This window comes from Chrysemys picta, chromosome 22 (genome assembly GCF_011386835.1).
Source record: "Chrysemys picta bellii isolate R12L10 chromosome 22, ASM1138683v2, whole genome shotgun sequence".
Taxonomy (NCBI): Eukaryota; Metazoa; Chordata; order Testudines; family Emydidae; genus Chrysemys; species Chrysemys picta.
The window spans coordinates 11,341,399-11,361,540 of NC_088812.1; the positions used below are offsets into that span (position 1 = coordinate 11,341,399).

Below are 20,142 nucleotides of genomic sequence, written 5' to 3' on the forward strand. Positions count from 1 at the left end.
TCATTGCCCCGTCAGAATAAAGAACACTGATGCTGTCGAGCCCTTTGTGGAGCTTGGGCCCAGTTTTGTGCTGCCCAGGTGTAGCCCAGGCCCAGAATACACGGAGCCCGCGTCCCCACCTTACATATATCCAGGGGTGCGGGGGAACGTGGGGTGACAGCCATTCTGCTCTGGGGTGAGGAACAGGAGAGCAGATTGGTGGGTCTGTTGAATCCAGTATCTGGTCTCCCATGTTTCAGAGGAAGCTGAGAAACACCCGCATAAGGTGGGAGGCCAAGTGGGCAGGGCTGGGGGAGGCCCCCTTCTCCTGCTCCTCCACCAGCACCACCGCCAGCTTCTGCCTGGGTGAACACAGTACAACTCACCCGGTCCTAGCCTGGGTGACGAAAGCCCGCTGCTCCGGCCTTGCCTGCTCTAGAGAGCACAGCTCGAGGGCCAGGGTCTAACCACTAGGGATTCACTCCAGTCAGACCTTGAGTAATGCTGCGAACTGGAGCCCTAACGCAGGTGCCCGGGCTCCATAGACGAAATGGGCTTCGCTTGAGAATGATTGAGGAGCTGTCCCAGGGCTCGGGGGCGGGGGGGACAGTTCATTCCCTGGCCTTGGCCGACACTGGCAATCAGAGAAGATTTATACACGGGAAAGGGCAGGAGAGACACAATGGGGACAGGAAGGAGGCGTTTCAGAGACAGGTGAGCTGGGTGTATTTCACCTTCATGCTAGCGGGAGGCAAAGACAAAGAAGGAGCTTTTGACTGACATGGTGCCTTCCATCTAAAGCTCCAGAAACACCGGCCTGCTGAGCGCCCGCCGCGGTGCCGCTTTGGCAAGTGCCTTTGCTCCCCGCCAGGTGCCAGTTCCACAAGTCGGGGATGGAACGTGACATGATCCGAGGCACCCAGCTGGAGCCGCCTTGAAAGGGGGGCTGGCTTTAAGGAGGAGAGCCTGGCTCTTCCTGAAAATCAGGCATCCCAGACTGGGGACCCAAAACTCACTGAGCCCTTTTGAAAATCCTTGCTACTGGACCCTGCAGCTGGACCTCCTGCTGGGGCAGGATTGGTCCCTGCCTGGCATACAATGGGTGACGTCCTCCTTACCTATCTCACCGAACACGGCTCTAATTAACCGCGGCTGTGCCGCTCCCCCGCTGCAATGCAAAGCAGCATTCCCTGCCAGCAGTTGCCTAGGAAAGCGCTAGGGCACGGCACGTAATAAAGGTCGCCCCTCGTGCACAAGAACACCTTGGCTAACAATCCGGTGCTACACAAAGAGGACTGCACTCTAGCTAACGAACGTCTCACTGACAGCCCGTGAGCCGCGGGGATCACTGCTGAGGCCTGGCAGCTGGTTCGTGGAGGGAAATAGCTTCTGGAGAGCGGGCAGCAGCGCACTGGCTTGTGGTCAGATGTCAATCTCTTGCGAGCACGACTTGGCGAGCAGCGCTGCTGCGGCTCCTTGTGAGACAGCCCTCTTATAAAAGGCCCATGTCAGGATGCTGGTACCAGCAGCTCAGAGGCAGTGCCATCATGCCGGGAATCAGGAGGGCTGGATTCTGTTGCTAGCCCTGCCAGGTTGTGCCTCTGTTTCCCCTCCCGCCCGGTGTCTATTTAGGTGACAAGCTCTTTGGGGCAGGGAGCGTCTCTGACCATGTGTTTGTAACACGCAGCCCTGATCTTGGCAAGGCCACCTGCACAGCGCAGCAATACAGCCACCAGTAGCAATGGGGACACTCCAGCAGGACGCAGCTTAGCTGAGGAGGGCTCTTCACCGTATCCAGCGAGGCGGTGACGCGGTCCTTTTAACGGATGCACCGAAGGCTTCCTGCAGTTCCAGGGGTGCCTGGTTCCAGAGTGCGTTCCAGAAGTCGGCTGGTTAACGGACACTGTCAGCAGCCCCGGGCCCAACGCCTAGTCCCACACCCCGAACAGCACACAGGAGACGACGCCTGCGTTTCCCAGCACCCTCCCTGCTCCACATTCAACTCCCCCACTCCTCAGTCTGTAGCTCCAATGAACTCCTTGGAGAGGATGTGAGGGTTATCAGGAGCGAGCCCCCAGCGGAGCCAGTGGGACCAATCGGACACAGATCTGCCTTTAACAGCTCTAGTGATAAAAACGCTGGTTTATTGGAAACACATGGAGTATTTATAGGTGACTTCAAAGCAGGAAGGAGGTTTACATAACAACAGGCCAGATTAAGCAGAAGGCATCTGCTTTTTCTGCAGCCCTGGGGCTCTCATTAGTCACAATGCAGTTGGGGGACACTGGCGCTTTTCAGTCCTTCCTTTGGGGAAAGCAAACAGCGGCAAAACCAAAAGTAACCACATGCGTTGGCCGTGTAAAATCCGCCAGGAATGAGAGTCCCGTTACAGGCTGCCTGCGTGAGGGCAGGCTGACAAAGAGGATTTAAAAAGAAAAAAGCAATGGGAAATTTAGCACCAGGGATCCCAACAGAACCATGGGCCCATTTCATCTTCTTCTCCTGCACCAGAGGGGCTGTGCATACCAGCGCACAGTGTGAACAAAAGCCACCCAGTCAGCACAATGAGGTTTCACACCCACTTCGCACTGGTGTATGGCGCTGTACAAAGGGGGAGGACAATGGTGAATGAGGCCCCTTGAGTCTGAACTCATTTGCATTTGGAGTCTGCTCTCTGGTTCTGATCCCACCCCTACAGGTCTGGTTCCCCCAGTCCCCCCAAAACGGGGAAATTCAAACCCTCCACCAAGCAGTTTTACCCTGAAAAGGGAGATGTGCCAAAGATCCCAGAAAATCCACTGGGGACGGTGCTATTGATTTGACGTGGAAAATGCTCAGTTACTCCGGTGATGCGGGAGGAGGGATATAAAACCCTAAAATATATGCTGTTATGAGCTGGGTGGAACCGTGTTATGAGGCGAGTTAAACCCTCGTTCAGATGGATGTGTGACTGTGCCCTTCATTTGAGACAGTTGTAAGAGATGGTTCGGGGGCCACACCTAAAACAAGGCTTATTAGAAACTAGCACCATGTGGGTGAGGGTCCCACTGGGTATGTGACCAGGTCCGTGCGGGTGTGTGAGTGAACACACAGACTGAGGACAGAGGAGAACACAGAGCAAGGCCGAGCAAAAAGCAAGAAAGTTTGGCCCAGCCCGTGCGCGCAGGGAAAAGCGAGAGAGAGCTCTCTGGGGGCTGGTGTTGGCTAAAGAGGCTTGGCACTGTATGCTACGAAACTGCTCCTTTTGGTTTTGGTTCCTCCTGTGTTTGGAGAACTGGGACTTCTTACATGCCTTGGAAATAAACGAGACTGCATTAAATAAAGAACCCTCACCCGATTTCTACTTCCAGCTGAACATCCCCTGGTCCCCGAACTTTGTCTAGCCACTTGGACAGCAAAGGGGAACACTCCAGATAGACCGGAAGGGGAATATTTCCTGGTTCAGAAGTGGCTGGATCACAATCCTGCTGAACTCACTGGAGCTGTGTAGGTGTAACTGAGAGACGAGCTAGGGCTGGAATAGCTAAAGGGGATTTGGGGACATTGGAGCTGTCCACACAATGGTACCCCCACTCCATTCCCCCCTGAGATTGGGGCAACACCATGTGCCACGTTCTGCTCCGCTTGAAGATGCTGTAAATCTGGAGCGCCGGCATCGATACCCGCAGATCAGAGACCGATACTGTCAGCACTCCTCAGCAATTCCTCCCCTCGGCACGCAACGATCCCCAAGCTGCTGCCTTCCAAATCTTTGCGGGAGCTCCATCGTCTGAGGTTTTGCACGGATCCGAGTTTCTTGGGGAAAGAAAATCCTCCCATTAGAAACTCTGACTGAGCCCAGCCCAAAACCCCACTTAATTTATTCTTCTCAACTGTGTGACTAATGGACATGACTAATGAAACTGGTCTCCACTCGATCCCGCCAGCCCCTCCCACACAACACTCCAATTCCCCCTGGACTCTGGCCAATTCTTCCTTCCGGACCCGGTTTCTCAGCAGACCTGGTCCTCTCTCTTTTATGAGCCACTGTGTAAACAACAAGGTATTTCCTGATAGCTCGTTGGGAGCATTTCCCTTAAAAGGGACGTCCCAAACCACATGGAGACCAAAGCTGAAGAGAGCAGATATGCTTCTAAAACCCCACTGACTTGCCATGTACTTTGACAGTCTTCTCTCTGGGCTAGATTCAACACTGCCCAGTGCCCTGCACCTGGTGGAGCCATTCGGACCTGGTGGCATTTTACACCTTTGTTGCACTGGTAAAAATGATTCTGGTCCTTTGCTGCTCCCTGGGTCCCTTTGCTCTCCCAGCTTGTCAGGCACTTGCTCTTTTGTCTCAAATCCCCTCTCAGCTGCACAAGGGAGCAAACATGTCTACTGGAAGCAGAGGGCTCTCTAGTGCCGACCCCACTTTTGGGACCTGGAAATTAGAACCAATCGATTAACTTCAGCTCATTAAAATTCCGATGACATGGGAAGTTTTATGCAACACGTTTTGCTTCTGCGGCGTGCACCAGATTCTGCTTTGACACTGGTGTAAACCAGGAGTCACTCCACTTCAGCCAGTGGAGATACACACTGAAATGGCGTGCAAAACTGTATTATACTTTGCAGCCACTAGGTGGCGCTGTATATAAACGCCCTTCCTTGACCGAACCCGGCCAGGCGATGAATAATTGGATGTGTCTAAACAAGATGTGCACTCAGTCCAGATCTGGTACAGGAACTGACACACAGTGTAAACCTGGTGTAAGTCAGAGCAGGGGCTTTCCCACCCGGATCAACGATCAGGGCTGGGTACAGGTTTGTACACAAAACCTTTTTTTTGTGCATCCAAATTCCTTTTTATTTAAAGTTTTTTTCATTTTTACTTGTTGACATTTTTCATCACATTCTCATTTATCGTTAACGAGCCTTTGTTTCTGTAGTATGAAATTATCAAAAACAAATCTGAAAAAAGTTAGAATTAGAAAATCCCTTTGACTAGAAATAAGGCTTTTAAAAATCCCGCCATGAGACCAAGCTGACCAAAAAAATCTCTTTGGGGAAAAAAAGTGAGTTTGAAATTATCTTAACTTTGAGCTTTCCCCTCCTGTTCGTCAAGCCATTCTCCTCAGCCCTGTGTACCGTCAATTCAGGACTCCCCGGATAACAGCTGCGGCCTGATTAAACGCTGCCTGGCCCCCTATGTGGTGCTTTGCAGAGGAGCTGAGCAGGTGTGAGCGGCACAGCCGATCTGGGGGTTCCAAAGGAGAGGTCTGGTTCGGGTCCCTTTTGTTTTTCCTACGAGCACAGCGAGGGCAGTCAATCACAGTAGAGGGCAAACAGTCGGGTTGCCCATGTCTATAGGGTGCAGTGATCACACTGTAGCAACTCTGGCTTATTCTGCGGCTGGTTCCAACGGGCGGTGCAGAGCTTCCCAGCCCCGCCCAGCCCCCCAGAATCTCTGCAGCTTAAACCTTAAAGACATAGCCCCAACATGTAGCCGAGAGCAGAATTCCCCCTTGCGAGCGTGGCTGGCATCCTTTAACGGCTGAGCCGATGTTTTCTTTTTACTGGATTATTCTGGCCACCGCAAATTCACGGCTCTGGAAGGGGGAGACATCCCTGAAAACAGAGCTGGTGTGAATTTCCACCAGCTCTTGTAAGTCGCGGGATATTTCCCTTACAGCTCTGCCTGAACAAACACAGCCGGGATTAAGGGTGTAACCGAACCCGTCCTGCAAAGCCCAGAGTTCAGCTCAGCAGGGAAATGGGGAACGACGCGGCTTGATCCAAAGCAGGGAGGCCTCTCGCCGATTTCGGCGAGCTCTGGATGAGAAGCCACGTCACACATCAACTCCCTCATGAGAGCCAGTACAGGCTCAAACAAGGGGCCAGCCTGTACCAGCTCTCCTGGGGAGACAGCAGAGTGAGCAGGGGGTGAGTGGCCGCAGAGACTGATCTCACCGAGGTGCATCCCTGCTGGGTGGGTGGCCTATCTCTGGGACTCCTGCTGTATTTCTCCTGGGGAGAACAGGCAGGATGGCTTAGTGGGCAGGAGACCAGCATTCTGGGCCCCACCACAGACCTGGGCCAGGCTGGTGGCTGGGAGGCAGTATGGGCCAGTGGTCAGCGTGAAGGCCCCGAGGGTTCTCACTCCAGGCCAGGCAGGGATGTGTCCTGTTGGCCTTAGACAAAGCACGCAGCCATACTGCTCCTCTCTTCCTGTAAATGGGACCGACACCCACCTCTCAGAGGGAGTGCACGATGCTCAGTCAAACAATGCGGCTGAATCTTTCTGGGATCCTTGAATGAAAGCTGCTACATGCACTGGGCTGGGAGTCAGGTCACCTGGGAATTCTATCCCTATCTCTGGTACAGCCCCCAGGTGACTTCCCCTCTCCAGGCCTCAGTTTCCCCATCTGTACAATGGTTAATGGGGCTGACTTCCTTCGCTTGACGCTTTGAGACCTATGGGCTGATAAGAGCAAAGCTCAACAATTGGACTGCGGGTGGTTTCCTGTCAGTCAGACACCAACCTGACATACCAGCTCTTCAGCCAGAGGAATAATGCACTCTGTGAGGCCTTGCTACCTACCCATCTGCTCCGGGAGCAGACACCCAAGCTAGGCAGGAGACTAAAAATTAATTACCACTTGCCCTCGACAAGGGCGGCATTTGCAGGTTGGGAGGTCATCCATGTATCATGCCGGTGAAGATTTGATTTCAGCCCGGTAGCCTGAACTGCAGCTAGCCCGTGGCTAATGTAGCCATGATTTCAGGTTCCCAAGCTGTAACGCCTTGTGTCAATTCACCTTCCAAACACACGTACTGTTCTGCAAAATCAAATAACACAGTAGTTACGCAAGGGGCTGCATCAGGAATGTCTTCCATTCAGGGCAGAATGTTCCGCACGTAGCTGGGTCAGACGCAGTTCTGCGGTTAGACTCTTTGTCGTTTTTTCTGGATGGCTCCAGCTGCATTTCACAGCTCTGCCAGCTGGCTCCAGCCCCGGGAAACGTTACATTTTCATTGCATGCGTTTATAGTCTCATGCACCGTCATCCCCCACCTCCGAGCGGCCCGGAATGCCGGCCCACTTGTGACATTTCCACACAAGCACCTTTGCAAGTCTCCTGTGCAAGGGACGTGCTCCCTGGAAACCGCCGCAAAGCTACATCTTACACCACGTTAAAAACCCTCCTTGGAAAGCTGAGCCCACTGTCTATCAGGCTGACCAATATTATCTCATTGCGTCCCCGTGCGCCCCCGTCGGTCTGTCCCCACCTGCTGTCTCCTGTCTTATACTCAGATTGGAAGCTCTGTGGGGCAGGGCCCAGCTTTGTGTTTGGGCCTGCGCAGCGCCTAGCACGGTGCCTCCTGGGCGCTACCAGCATGCACCTAATATATAATAATGACTAATAACATCTCTCAAACTTTTCGTTTGCAACCCGGCCTAGAGCCTCTCCCCAGATCGAGCATCTAGATCATTTGTGACACTGAGTCCAAGCAGTCAGAAGCCAGAGGACTGGGCTCCGTTTGTGCCTCCATTTATACTTTGTAATCCAGATTCACAGAGGTTGCAGATCAGCAGAACTCTGACTACACCGCCAGTTTACACCAGCGGGCCATGTCGTTCCCACCCCATCATCGGCCCATGCTCCGCTCTGCCCTGGGAAGTGAACAGAAGCAGATTGCCTGGCGTTCCCCAGCAAGAAAAGGTTGTATCCAGCCGGGGTTTCGCCTCGCCGGAGATAGAGACAGATGCAGCCCGGCTACGTTTCAGGACTAGCCGGGTTTGCAGGTTGCGTGTTCCGACCCAGCTTCCCCTTCGCATTGTGAAATTGTTTGTCATCCCTCATGTTACCCACACTCCGCACTAGGGCTAGGCATCACTGCAGGGAGGGCCAGGACCCGTGGGACCTAATGTAGATGTTTTTGGCTGGGTCCTGTGCACAGGGGTGAATTTCAGCCACCGAGAGTCGAGCACATGCCAGATGCACACGAGGACAGTAGAGGGAGCTTTGGGGAGCATGAATCAGGAGAAGAAATCTTAGCCAAGCTGGCCGAGCGCATGCATTCCTCAAGGTTTGCTTGCATCCTGCTTAACCTGAACTCGACTCTCCGCCCTTCAATCAAAAGGCAGCAGTGTGCTGGGAGGGGAAGAAATCTGTTGCCACGCACAGTAGCCAGGGTTCCCTGGCCCTGCCAGGTGATCTCTATCCAAGGTCTTAAAGACCCATCACTGCAGCACAAGCACCTCCCATGTATCCAAAATAACCCCAGTACAACAGGCAGGATCTGCAGCTGGGCCAGCAACTGAAAATGGATCCTTATTTCACAGAAAGGGGGGAAGGGAAAAATGCACCCCACTGCTGCAGCTGTGTGCCCAGCCACAGAGACACACACACACACCCCCGCCCAGAAGCCAAGAGCCCCCCGAAGGGTTCACGAGCCAGCCTTGCTTTGGGGTGGCTGGGGGTTTAGGAAGCCCTGTCCCAGAGGCAGAGGGGGCCTGGTGACAGATGATAAATGGCCCCCAGCATTGTCTCTCCTTTACTGACACTAACCCAGCCCAGCTGGGGAGCAGCATTAGCAACCTCCTAGTCATCACTTTCCACCGCCATTGTTCTGTTCTGTAAGTCATCCACCTCCAGCTCCCTCTTTCTCTCTCAGCCAGCGCCCCTCCGCTTGGTGTCGGGCACATCCTCCCGCCCAGGCCCAGCGTAACACAGCTCCCAACGGGGCATTGTTCTATTTCTATTGATCAGCTGCCCAGTCAGCCAACGGGACGTTGCTTTCATAGGGGGAGACCCGCTTCTTTAAATATATACTATGGAGATATACCTATCTCTGGAAGGGACCTTGGAAGGTCATTGAGTCCAGCCCCCTGCCTTCATTAGCAGGACCAAGTACTGATTTTGCTCCAGATCCCTAAGTGGCCCCCTCAAGGAGTGAACTCACAATCGTGGGTTTAGTAGGCCAACGCTCAAACCACTGAGCTATCCTCCTCTGATACTTCTTATAGGCTATCGCACTCAACACTTGGGTTGCCTACAGGGAGGTTGTCGGGTTTCTTCTGGCCTCTGCCTCTTATTGTCCAGCCTGTTCCCCCAGGGAGGAGGCTTCTGTTGTGGAGTAAGGTGTGAGAGAAGGGACTTCTAGACCTTTGGCTTTTGCAATTCCGATTCTAGCTGCCGACAGTCTCCCTGCAGGTTCAGAGGGAGGTGCTATCATTCCTGTGCAGTGTTACTGTGTGCAGGGCAAAGGCTGCTACGCTCCCCATGTGAGGTGGCTGCATTTCGGTGCTGGACGGGCTTTCCTGATTAAATGGCTGTGTATATTACAAAGCATACATGCACGCCCCACTTTCTAGGGTACTGTATTGATGATATGTATGTGGGTGTACATGATGATTACACATCCCATGGGATCAATCCCAAGCATTCAAAAATCATGAGATTGGCTTAAAAATCACACAGTCTTGGTTCTCTATGGAGGTTTCACGGTCTCAAAGGGAGCAGCTGTAGATCATTTTTTCAGGGGGGAATTTCACAGGATGGCTTTTTCCTGCTCTGTTTGGTTCATGAAGGAGCCAGTTTTCTGGGCGCTTGCCTTCTGAATAGCCCCCTTCAAGGTCTCGCAAACCGAGCACCCAACGACGGGAACACTAAAGCTCACGAAGCGCCTGCAGCAATGCGGAATTACCCGGGTGACACGAGTGGCTTTTGGACAGAGAAATGTGACTTTCTTTCCAGTGAGCCGGGAGCACTGATAGGGCTGGTTGAGAATTATAAAGGACTCTTGACAAGCAGTTTTAAAGAAAATCCAGCAGCTGCGTTAAGGAAAGCTGGAATACCCGGGGTCTCTGGAAGAACTCTTCCCCTCCCAGCTGTAAATACGGGGATTAACTTGCCAGGGAAAGCCACCGAGGCAGAGTGATTCAGTGAGTTTAAGAGACATTTTTATGGCGACGCAAGGAGGGTGAAGGATACGCTGACAAGCAGGAAGGGGGTTTGGAAACAAACCCAAGAGGGGACGGGCGTGTTGGCCTGTCAGCGTTTACCTGCCCACTGCCCAGCAATTCCTTACTGCCCCAGCTCCTGCTGTCTTGTACAGGGCCTGATGGATAACGCCCATAATGAAAGCCACGAAGCAGCCCCATCACCTTTCTCCAATTGCCTCCCTCCACGCACCGCGATCCATCTTCTTTATAGCAAGTATCCATAGCTGGCACCATCTGCGCCACCGGCAATACAATTATCGCAGGGGGAGCTTCCTTCCCGTCCACATTTCACAGAGGGCCTTGCACGGCTTCCCGAAATGACTCGTCACACACCTGGGGCCTGCGCCAGCACCACCGCTCTTCAGCTAGAGCTCTGGTTCTGGAATTAGCAAGTCTAATGTCCCCTTCCCCTGCCCCCACCCCCCAAAAAGAGAAATTGAAATTGATCTCTGTTGCTGGCCATCTGTAATGTAATCAGAAAAATCTCTCTCTTTGGGTCTCTCTTTTTTTTAAACCCTAAGACTGTAAATTAAGAAGGGAAGTGTCAAGCTGGAAACACCCTCTGCCCCCACCTTCGAGTTATTAACATTGGCAAAGAATTCACAGAAACCTCTCTGGCTCTGTGCGTCTCTGCTCGTTTGGGGTTTGCTAATTAATGACAGACCCATTGAGGAGCCAGATTTTCCACTCAGCTCTTATTGTGACAACATGTTTAACTATCAGCCCCAAGGTCCAGTCCTGCAAAGCCCTGGCTTGGTGAATTTCCTTTGTCCTGCTGTATTCACCAACTCTTATTTGTATTGGTCTAAAAATAAAATGTAACTAAAGCCAAAAAACACCACAAACCTGAAAGGCTTTTTGAAAACCTCGGGACCTGATTCTGCTCTTATGCTCATGTAAAGCATCTGTAGGAAACAAGCTACACTAGTTAACATGTGTTTGTCAGGATTTTAACATGCATTTGTTTAGACAAGGTGGCTTGGAGTTGTAACATGTGTTAGCTGGTTGATGTAATCCTCAGCTTTAATGTGTGCCCTGAACATGTGTTCACGAAAGCACATTGTGCATACACTAGACTTATCAACAGTGTTAATTAGCACATTCTAACATCCTTCCTTTTACCCTAGTCTAGACAAGACCTTTCAGACCAGCTCCTGCCTGAAAACCCAAGGCCGGGTTTTCCAGTGTCCTGCACCTTGCACAGTCTTTCGCACCAGTGCAAAGTGAGTTCTCAGATGGCAGCTTTGATCACTTGCCCCTTGGAAACCCTTTTGTTCTATGAAAAGATAAATATTTTAAAGCAATCCTTGTGGGTACTTTGAGGTGTCAATATGCAACATTAATCATACGCCCAGCAGTTGTGGAGGGGAAACTACGATGCAGCTTTCAGTGTGTATCAGAAACATGACTGGAGCCAAATGGTGCTGAAACCGGGTAACGGAGGCCCCCCCGGATTCCGAAATGCCTGCCCAGCTCCAAGCGATTTAGCATGGTGCTCTCTGCCCAGGCACAGCAAAGGGAACGGACGTGGGCTGGGCAAACGTTATTCAGTGAAAACATTTTTGGACAAAAGAAAAAGGGCTTTTGGGAGTGAACGAGAACATTGGTAATTTGCTCAAATTGGAGGGGTTCCTCCCAATTTCCTTTCGTTCTGGTTTCTGTTATTTTGTTTGTTCTATGAAAAGATAAATATTTTAAAGCAATCCTTGTGGGTACTTTGAGGTGTCAATATGCAACATTAATCATACGCCCAGCAGTTGTGGAGGGGAAACTACGATGCAGCTTTCAGTGTGTATCAGAAACATGACTGGAGCCAAATGGTGCTGAAACCGGGTAACGGAGGCCCCCCCGGATTCCGAAATGCCTGCCCAGCTCCAAGCGATTTAGCATGGTGCTCTCTGCCCAGGCACAGCAAAGGGAACGGACGTGGGCTGGGCAAACGTTATTCAGTGAAAACATTTTTGGACAAAAGAAAAAGGGCTTTTGGGAGTGAACGAGAACATTGGTAATTTGCTCAAATTGGAGGGGTTCCTCCCAATTTCCTTTCGTTCTGGTTTCTGTTATTTTGTTTTTTCTTTCCTCCTTTCTGCCTTTTGTTCTTTCCCCCACCCTCTTTCTTCTAGAAAAGTGTGGGGTTAAGGAGAGGAATGGGGAAGGAACCCAGATATCCAAAAGGAAAATTATTGTTCCTAATTGTTTGGTCCCAAAATTATTTGAAATTTAGACACAGAAAAAACAAACATTTCTCATTTGGTTTAACATTTTTCAAAGAAAATATTGACTGATTTCCATCTGGCTGCAGAAGGATCCCAGCCAGCCAATGTGCATGCAGGGCTCAGCAGAAACAGAAAGTAACTTGTGCAAAAGTTTTCACAAAACTTTTGTCCTGTTTGTTCTCAAAAGTTCAAACAAAGGAAATAGTTAAAAAAACAGACAAAAACTGAACTTTGGATGATTTTTTTCCAGCTCTGATGCTGAGCTTTTCCAGCAAAATCAACGGGATTTGATGCATGTTTAGAGTCAACGCATTGCCGACTGCTCAACAACTCGGATGTTCCCGTCCTGCACCTCTCAGGCCAGGGTCACTGCAGCCACTAGAGAACTAACATCTCACCAGAAAGTTAATATTCCCCGGCATGTGTCCATTGCCACCAGATCTGTGCCAGCCCGTTGACGACCTGCCCATCAGTCAGTCAGGTCGCTGGGTGCTTTGTGGTCAGCACACGGAGGCCCTGCCTACGCACCACCTTGCGTGAGGTCGTTAAGGCCGTTTAGCCAATCCAGAGCACGCACCTGCGTGGACACGGATATTTCAGTCTAAGAACGGCTTATTTTGGTTTAGCTTAAACCTGTTCCTTGACTTGAGCTCAACAGCAATAAACCCAGCCTGAAGCCAAGCACCCAGACGGGAGTGGGCTGTAGTCCACGAAAGCTTATGCTCTAATAAATTTGTTAGTCTCTAAGGTGCCACAAGTACTCCTGTTCTTCTTTTTACAGACCTGCCGTAAGTGTCACCCTGGGCCCCAGCCCCAGCGTCTCTGGTCTTTGTGCCTCCCTTAGCGACCGCCCTCAGTGGCATTCAGCTTGCAGCGGGAGCATAGAGGCCTGGTCTGTGCTGGCGTTTCAAACTAGGGTAAACCGCACTTGTTTGCACTATGGGGTTGCACCGGCGTCAGACATTAGTGGCTAACGAGCGCCTGGCTAATGCGGAGCCTGCTGCCGCAGCAGGAGGCGTGGGAAGGAATGCGGCTCGTTCTCCCAGGGTCCCAGGAGGGGTCAGATGGGTGAACCTCAGCACAGAGCTCCCCCCGCCCCCCTCCGAAGCAGCCCAGCAGCAGGGCCTGCAGCCTGCCCCACTGCACTGGGTGTCCTGTCCCGACTTGCAGGGAAACGCGGCAGCGCAGACTGAGGAAGCAGCTTCCGGTGGTGGCTCTACCCACGGGGCCCCTCCTTGGCACTGGCCCCCCTCAAACACTTCTTGGGGTGGCCACGGCAGGTTCGGTAGGAAGACACATCCCCCCCCCCGAGGAGCCCCAGGAGGCCTGGCGCTCCTTGCAGAATGCAGCAAAGGGGGTTATTGTCCTGCCACCCCAACCCCTGTCGGAAGCAGCATCCGGCCCGCGGCGCCACTGTCAGGAAGGTGATCGGCAGAGTGTGACAGGCATTCTGACGCCATTGTCCTGCCTGCCTTGGTCTTTCCCTCAGCCAGGGATTTACCCCCCACCCCTTGTTCAGGATTTCGGGGACCCCCCATCAACCAGCTGGGAGCAGAGACCCAGCTCTGTAGGGCTTTGCGGGGTACAGGGACAGGAGCTGTCCCCCCTTCGGACCAAAGGCGCCAGTCTCTGGCCAGTGAGGCAGCTGCTGATGGGGAGACGCTTTCAAAGCCACCAGCAGGTACAGGCAGAAGTTAGCTTTGTCCCAGTCACAACCAGACACCCTGGCTGCGGCAGCAGTGCCAACGCCTAGTGCAGACAGGCACAGCCGCGACAAACTACACCCTGCACCCGAGCACGCTGTGCTGCTTGACAGCAGGGGTGAACTGCACCAGTGCAAAGCACGGCTCAGCCTGCCCGTGCTAGGGGCTTGCACCAGCCGCCACCCCAGTGCAAAGCACGGCTCAGCCTGCCCGTGCTAGGGGCTTGCACCAGCCGCCACCCCAGTGCAAAGCACGGCTCAGCCTGCCCGTGCTAGGGGCTTGCACCAGCCTCCACCCCAGTGCAAAGCACGGCTCAGCCTGCCCGTGCTAGGGGCTTGCACCAGCTGCCACCCCAGTGCAAAGCATGGCTCAGCCTGCCCGTGCTAGGGGCTTGCACCAGCCACCACCCCAGTGCAAAGCATGGCTCAGCCTGCCCGTGCTAGGGGCTTGCACCAGCCACCACCCCAGTGCAAAGCACGGCTCAGCCTGCCCGTGCTAGGGGCTTGCACCAGCTGCCACCCCAGTGCAAAGCATGGCTCAGCCTGCCCGTGCTAGGGGCTTGCACCAGCCTCCACCCCAGTGCAAAGCACGGCTCAGCCTGCCCGTGCTAGGGGCTTGCACCAGCCTCCACCCCAGTGCAAAGCACGGCTCAGCCTGCCCGTGCTAGGGGCCTGCACCAACCGCCACATCAGTGCAAATCACGGCTCAACCTGCCTGTGCTAGGAGCTTGCACCAGCTGCCACACCAGTGCAAAGCACAGCTCAGTTTGTCTACACTAGGGGCTTGCACCAGATGCCTTGGGCCCCTCATGGTTGAAAGCCCCCGTGCAGGCCTGGCCTTATTGGTCATCATCTCCAGAGTGAAACGTGCCATTGATTTACAAATACATCTAGAGTGTCGCTGCAACCCAGTGATAATACGGGGCTTGGGCCCGGAGCGCTTTATTGCAGGGCCAATCTCTGACTGTGCAGCGCCCAGCAAAGGGGCTCAAAGCAGCAGGCGAGCCTATATCTAGGGGCCTGTAGGACACCTCCTGGCCACCCAGGGCCTGGTAATCAGCCACACAGAGCGCCCTGCTTCACGGCGGTCATGCAAGCCTCTTTGCGCTGGGCTCTTGCAAGCCGCTCAGACAGGAGCCCAAGTCCCTTATTCCCCTCGGGCCATTCCCCTCCATTCAGACACCCCCAGCAGGAGGCAACAGGCCCAGAGCCACCCTTGGGGCCAGTGCGTTCCCAGACCCAGTAACGAGACGCCCGGCAGCTGCTGAATAATTAACGTGCCGTCAGAGGAGCAAATGGGGGGTGTGGGGGGGAGCTCAGTTCTGAATGGAGGGACTGACGTCTGACCTGGGCTGAGAGGGGCTTTATCCACCAGCTCACTGCAGCAAACTCCCCGTGCTGATGCTTTTGGCCCTGCACCTACAGCGCAGTGCGTGTCCCCGGCCGCTCCCACGCGTTAACCGGCGCAGGGCGGGGTCAGCATGCGGGTGGGAGTCCTCCAAAAAATGCCTCAGCTGTGGCGGGCCGTGGTGGCCTCGCCTCAGAGCCAGCGTCCGAACTGCGCGGCTGCAGGGGCTGTACAAACAAAGGGCCGGATTTGCTGCAGCTCGTTGTCCAAATGGGGGGTGGGGGGGAAGAGCCGAGCTAACGAGGCTGCGTCTCAGCCAGCTACCGGTTAGTGACGCCTGCTCAGCTCCGGGTCGCTCAGGCCTGCAGGCCCAAGCCGCCTTTGGCACCCAGCGGCGGGCATCACCAGAGCACCGGGCCCCCTTCTCGGCTGGGTCACAAGCCCTGGGTTTCCAAGGATGCGTCCTGAGATAGCCCCAGCCGCCCAGCCCTCTGTGTGCGGGCCCGTTGCCCGGCGCGGCAGGATAGGGCCCTGCAGGAGATGGCCGTCGCTGAGGGGGTCGCTAGCGGGCCACGGGCGGGTAGACGGCGCTCAGGAAGGCAGAGTCTTGGTCACTGGTTTTCTAGGAGCTGCAGGCAGGACACCCAGTCCAGACCTAGCTCATGAACCCACCGGCCCCCGGCAGATGGGTTACGGGGGGTGGGGGGGGCTGGAACCCACCTACTGGGCCAGCGCCTTCACCCCCAGGTCACCGGGGCAGGAGGGATTGTGAGTGCCGGGAACGCGGGGGCAGAGCCGGCCCTGGGAGGCTGCTCCGCGCACGGGTTACAGGGCAGGCTGGATCCAGCCAGCCACTTGCACCCCAAGCTATTAATCACCCCAGTCTGCAGATGGGCTCGCCCCACCCTGCCCCGGGGACTCTCGACCTTTATCCCTGCGACATGCCGTGTGACCGGGGAACGCCCCTGAGACAGCCCCCCTGCCACAAATCACACTGGGCAACACCTGTAGGGGAGGCCAAGCGACCCCAGCACCGTGCCCTATGGCACCACCAGATGCCCTGCCAGGAGAGCGCCAGATCACTGGGGCGGCCCCGGTCTCCCAGAGAGGTGAGCAGAGGCAGCCGGGGGGCAGGACAATGGGAGCTCGGCCGGCGGGAGCTGGGCTGAATCCCCCCCCACCCCCACCCCCAATAGGTACAGCATTGTGCTCCACAAAGAGCGACTGTATCGGGTGACATCGGCGCTCAGCTGCTCCGAGGCTCATCGATTGTGTCAGGCACTGAGACCACCGTGCTCCGGTCCCCACCCCCATAAATCTGTTAGTCACGCTGGGCGCTCCTCTGCCTCCAAGCCTCGGCCGCGGCCCTGTGGGCCTGTCTCAGCCCACCTGATCCTCCCCCCCGAGCCTGCAGCCCGGCCCGGCGATGAGAGCGTCTGGCTGTCTGATTCCTCTCTAGGTGCCCCGTCCTTCGAGAGTCGGTGCCAATGCAGGGCGGGTATGGGGCGTAGCCGCCCTCTTAGCTGGAGACAGGCCCCTCTTGTTGGGATGAGAGCAGCGTCAGCTCGGGTGGGGGCAGGGGAGACCCAGGTCTGTATAGCTGAGTGACAGGACATGCGGCTCTGGGAGGGTCTGGATTCAGATGGGCCTAAGCCACAGAGCTCTGCTGGTGGGCTGCAATCAGGGCCCCATTCCCTCTGAAACGCTTCGTTAGCATCCCCATCCTCTGCTTCCCCTGGATCCAGAAACACGAGGATACCGGGGGAAACAGCTGCTAGCCAGCACTTCCTGCCATCGCTGTCCATCCCGCGGCGGTTCTGGGCCCCCTCCTGCACCCATCACTGCCGTGAATGAGCAGTGCACCAACATTCCCGCGCAGGATCAGAGCTGTGCGAATGGGGGGGAGATTGTTCTGAGTCAAACAAAACGTTTCCATTTAAAACATTTTTGGTTGTTTTAAAATGAAATTAAAAGGAATGTTGAAACAAGAAGTGGTTCGGAACCGAAAAATCCAAGGTGTCGATTTTTAAACATTCGGGGGGGGGGGGGTTGGGTGTTTGTGGGGTACAGTTTGGTGAAAACACTAATTTGCAAAACATTTCAGTGTCACCCAGCTCTAGAGGGGACATTGTCAGGTGTCCCTCCCACCGCCGGGTGGCTGAAACGCTTCGCGATGCAGGCCAGGGACCCTGCAGCAGAGCCAGGACCCAAAGGCAGCGCTCCCGAGCGCCAGCCGCGCTACCCAGGGAAGGGAGCGAAAGCACAGGCAGCTCCCCACGCAACCCCTGCCCCAGCAGCTGCTCTTTCCAGGGTCCCCGGGAAACAGGCCGACTCCCACTCCTGCAATGAGCGGGCCAGTGCTCAGCCCACCCTGGAGTCAGGAAACGTCTCCACCAGGCTCAGCGAGTGCCAGGGAGGGGTCAGAACCCCTCACTCATCTGCTGTAGGCGCTCGCCACAGACGCGGGCAGGACCCCGGTTCCAAGCTGGGCTCAGAGGCCCCCATGCAATTCACAGGCACGACGGTCCTGCAGGAAGCAGCCTGGGGAGAGGAGGGAAACGTACATGCCTCCCTCGTGATCTGCCCCCACCCACCAGCATCACTGCCGCCCACCCACCTCTCTGGGACCCCAGCAGGGGACCCTTGGGGGCAGGGGCCCCATGGAATGAGGGAGACCTGCAGTCCCTCGACAGCCTGCGAGTGACCCATTGCTGCCACATGTCACTTGCCGGGGCCGCCTGGCGTTGGCAGGGGGCTGCCTGTCCACGTGGCTCTGTAGCCGGGAGCCCACGTTCCGTAGCCGCATTAGGTGCAAGGCAGACCCTGGCCGCGCTCGGTCGCTGACCCAGCCCTGACCTGGCATGATCAGGCCCAGGGTTAGAGGAGCGCTTCCTAGGCCCTAAATCAACACTCCCAACTGCCTCCGGGGCTGAGTTATTACGCCCTGGTTTTGTGATGGAGATGACAGGGGCAGCCAGGGCCGACTGACCTGGGCAAGACCACCAGGCTCGGGGCTTCCAGTCGGACGCTGGGCGGGGGTGAAAGATCAGGGCTTTATTCCAAACGCGTCTCAGCCCCCGCCCCGCTTCTCGGCAGCTCCCGAGCATCAAGCGTGATTTAGTGCCCGTGGGTTCGTCTGGGAGCTGACGACGCTCAGGACTCAGCCAGGTTCCCTCTGGCCAGCAGAGTCCAGTGGTCAGAGCAGCGAGTGAGGAGCCGGAACACCCAGGTTCTATTTCTAGCTCAGCTGTGCATTCGGTAGCTGATCCCACTCAAGTCACATGCACCTGCTCTGTGCCTCAGTTTCCCTCTCTATAAACCAGAGACACCCCCAGGGCTGGTCACATCCGGGTCCCTCTGTAGCCCACCAACAGCCGCTGCTTCAGAAGAAGGGGCAACTCCCTCAGCAGTAGGGCAGTTCTGGACCAACCTGCCCGCAGCGGGAGCTGCCCGTCAGTGCGTGGCCCATGCCCTGAAGCAGGAGGGTTTATGGTGACGGAGTGACCCTTGGCAGCATTGCTCACACCCTCCCACCCCTGTAGTCTGCCCTGAGACCCATGGGCAAAGGGGGCACGCAGCAGCAATGGCGGCTGCCTGGCCCCTGGGCCCCCAGCGGCAGGGCCCCTCCCTTGGGGCCACCCAGGATTCCCCCCCCCCCCCCCGACCAGTCCGTCCTAGGCTGGTCGTGAGCCTGGGTACGTCTGCACAGCAGCTGGCAGGGAGAGGGACACACTCTAGCCCTGCTCCAAGTAGTGTCTGAAAATAGCGGTGTGGCCACAGAGGGACAGGGGGTGGCCTAGGCTAGTCGCCACCCGGCGGGATTATACTCGGACGGCTAACCCGAGCGGCCGTGCCGACTGCGTCACTGCGGCCACACTCCTGTTTTCAGACACTAGCACGAGCAGAGCTAACGCGCGTCTGTCTCCACTCGCTGGGAATTGGACGTACCCTGAGCACAGCCCGTCAGGTCAGTGACCCACATTTTGATGGAGGGCTCCATGGAAGACTGGAGAGCTCGGGGGGCTTATGACCCCCTCCAGCTGGTCTAGTGGTCTGGGGGCTTAGGAGAGCTGCAGTTAATTCCTGTCTCTGCCACAAACTCTCCGTGTGACCTGGGGGAAAACCCCGTGCCTATGGATAAGCCTCCTGCTTCCCTACCTCGCAGGAGCGTGGAGAGAGGAAACGCCTCCAGTGAGTGGACGCTGTGGTGACCAGGGCCATGTAGGTACCTAGCCAGACGTCTGCCTCTCCTTGTGCTCCCAGCATTTCGGAGAGATTAACATTCATACCTTTACTTTGCACCATTGGGTGATTCACTTGCTGTACTGAGTTCTGGGCCTTGCGCTCAGTTTGGGAGACTGAAACCCAGCCACTCGGCTTCACGTTTTGTTCGGGCCTAGTGTCACTTCCTCGCATGGGTGCCAGCTGCGGTGTGTAGGGGCTTGGTCACGGCTTGGGAGGGAGAGGGTGATGGTTTTAAGCCCTGGAAAACGAAGAGAAAACGTCCCACCACACACTCCTGCTGGACTCGGCCCAGGACCCATTGCGCTAGGGGCTGGAAAGATAGAACAGGGAGGAGCCCGCAGCCTACCTCTGAAATCCTCAAGTTCTAACTCCAGCTTCAAACCACCGACACCGCTCCCTGCCACAGAGAGAGACTGACGCCAGCCGGGGAACCTGCCAGCCCATTGCCATCCCCGCCATGTCTCCAGCGGGTCGACCCTCCCCAGCTGCACGGCTGCCCCTGCTCCTCACACACCCAGGGGAACTGCCAAGGGTGGCACCTTGCCAAGCACACGTTGCAGTGTGGTGTGTGCACTGTATGTGTTGGGGGGGAGGGCTGAGATAGCCACGCTGCCAGTCGAGGCCCCGGTTGCCAGGTAGCTGCCGCATTGTCAGTCACGCTCAGC

At 55.6% G+C, this 20,142-nt stretch overlaps 1 long non-coding RNA gene across 1 annotated transcript; it reads right to left on the minus strand.

Moving 5' to 3' along the window:
• Positions 1-2,106: 2,106 nt before the first annotated feature.
• Positions 2,107-6,926, minus strand: LOC135977112 (uncharacterized). Its single transcript, XR_010594468.1, has 2 exons — positions 6,615-6,926; positions 2,107-3,774 (listed from the first exon to the last, which is right to left on the minus strand). It is a non-coding gene; the product is annotated as an uncharacterized LOC135977112 (long non-coding RNA).
• Positions 6,927-20,142: the final 13,216 nt, after the last annotated feature.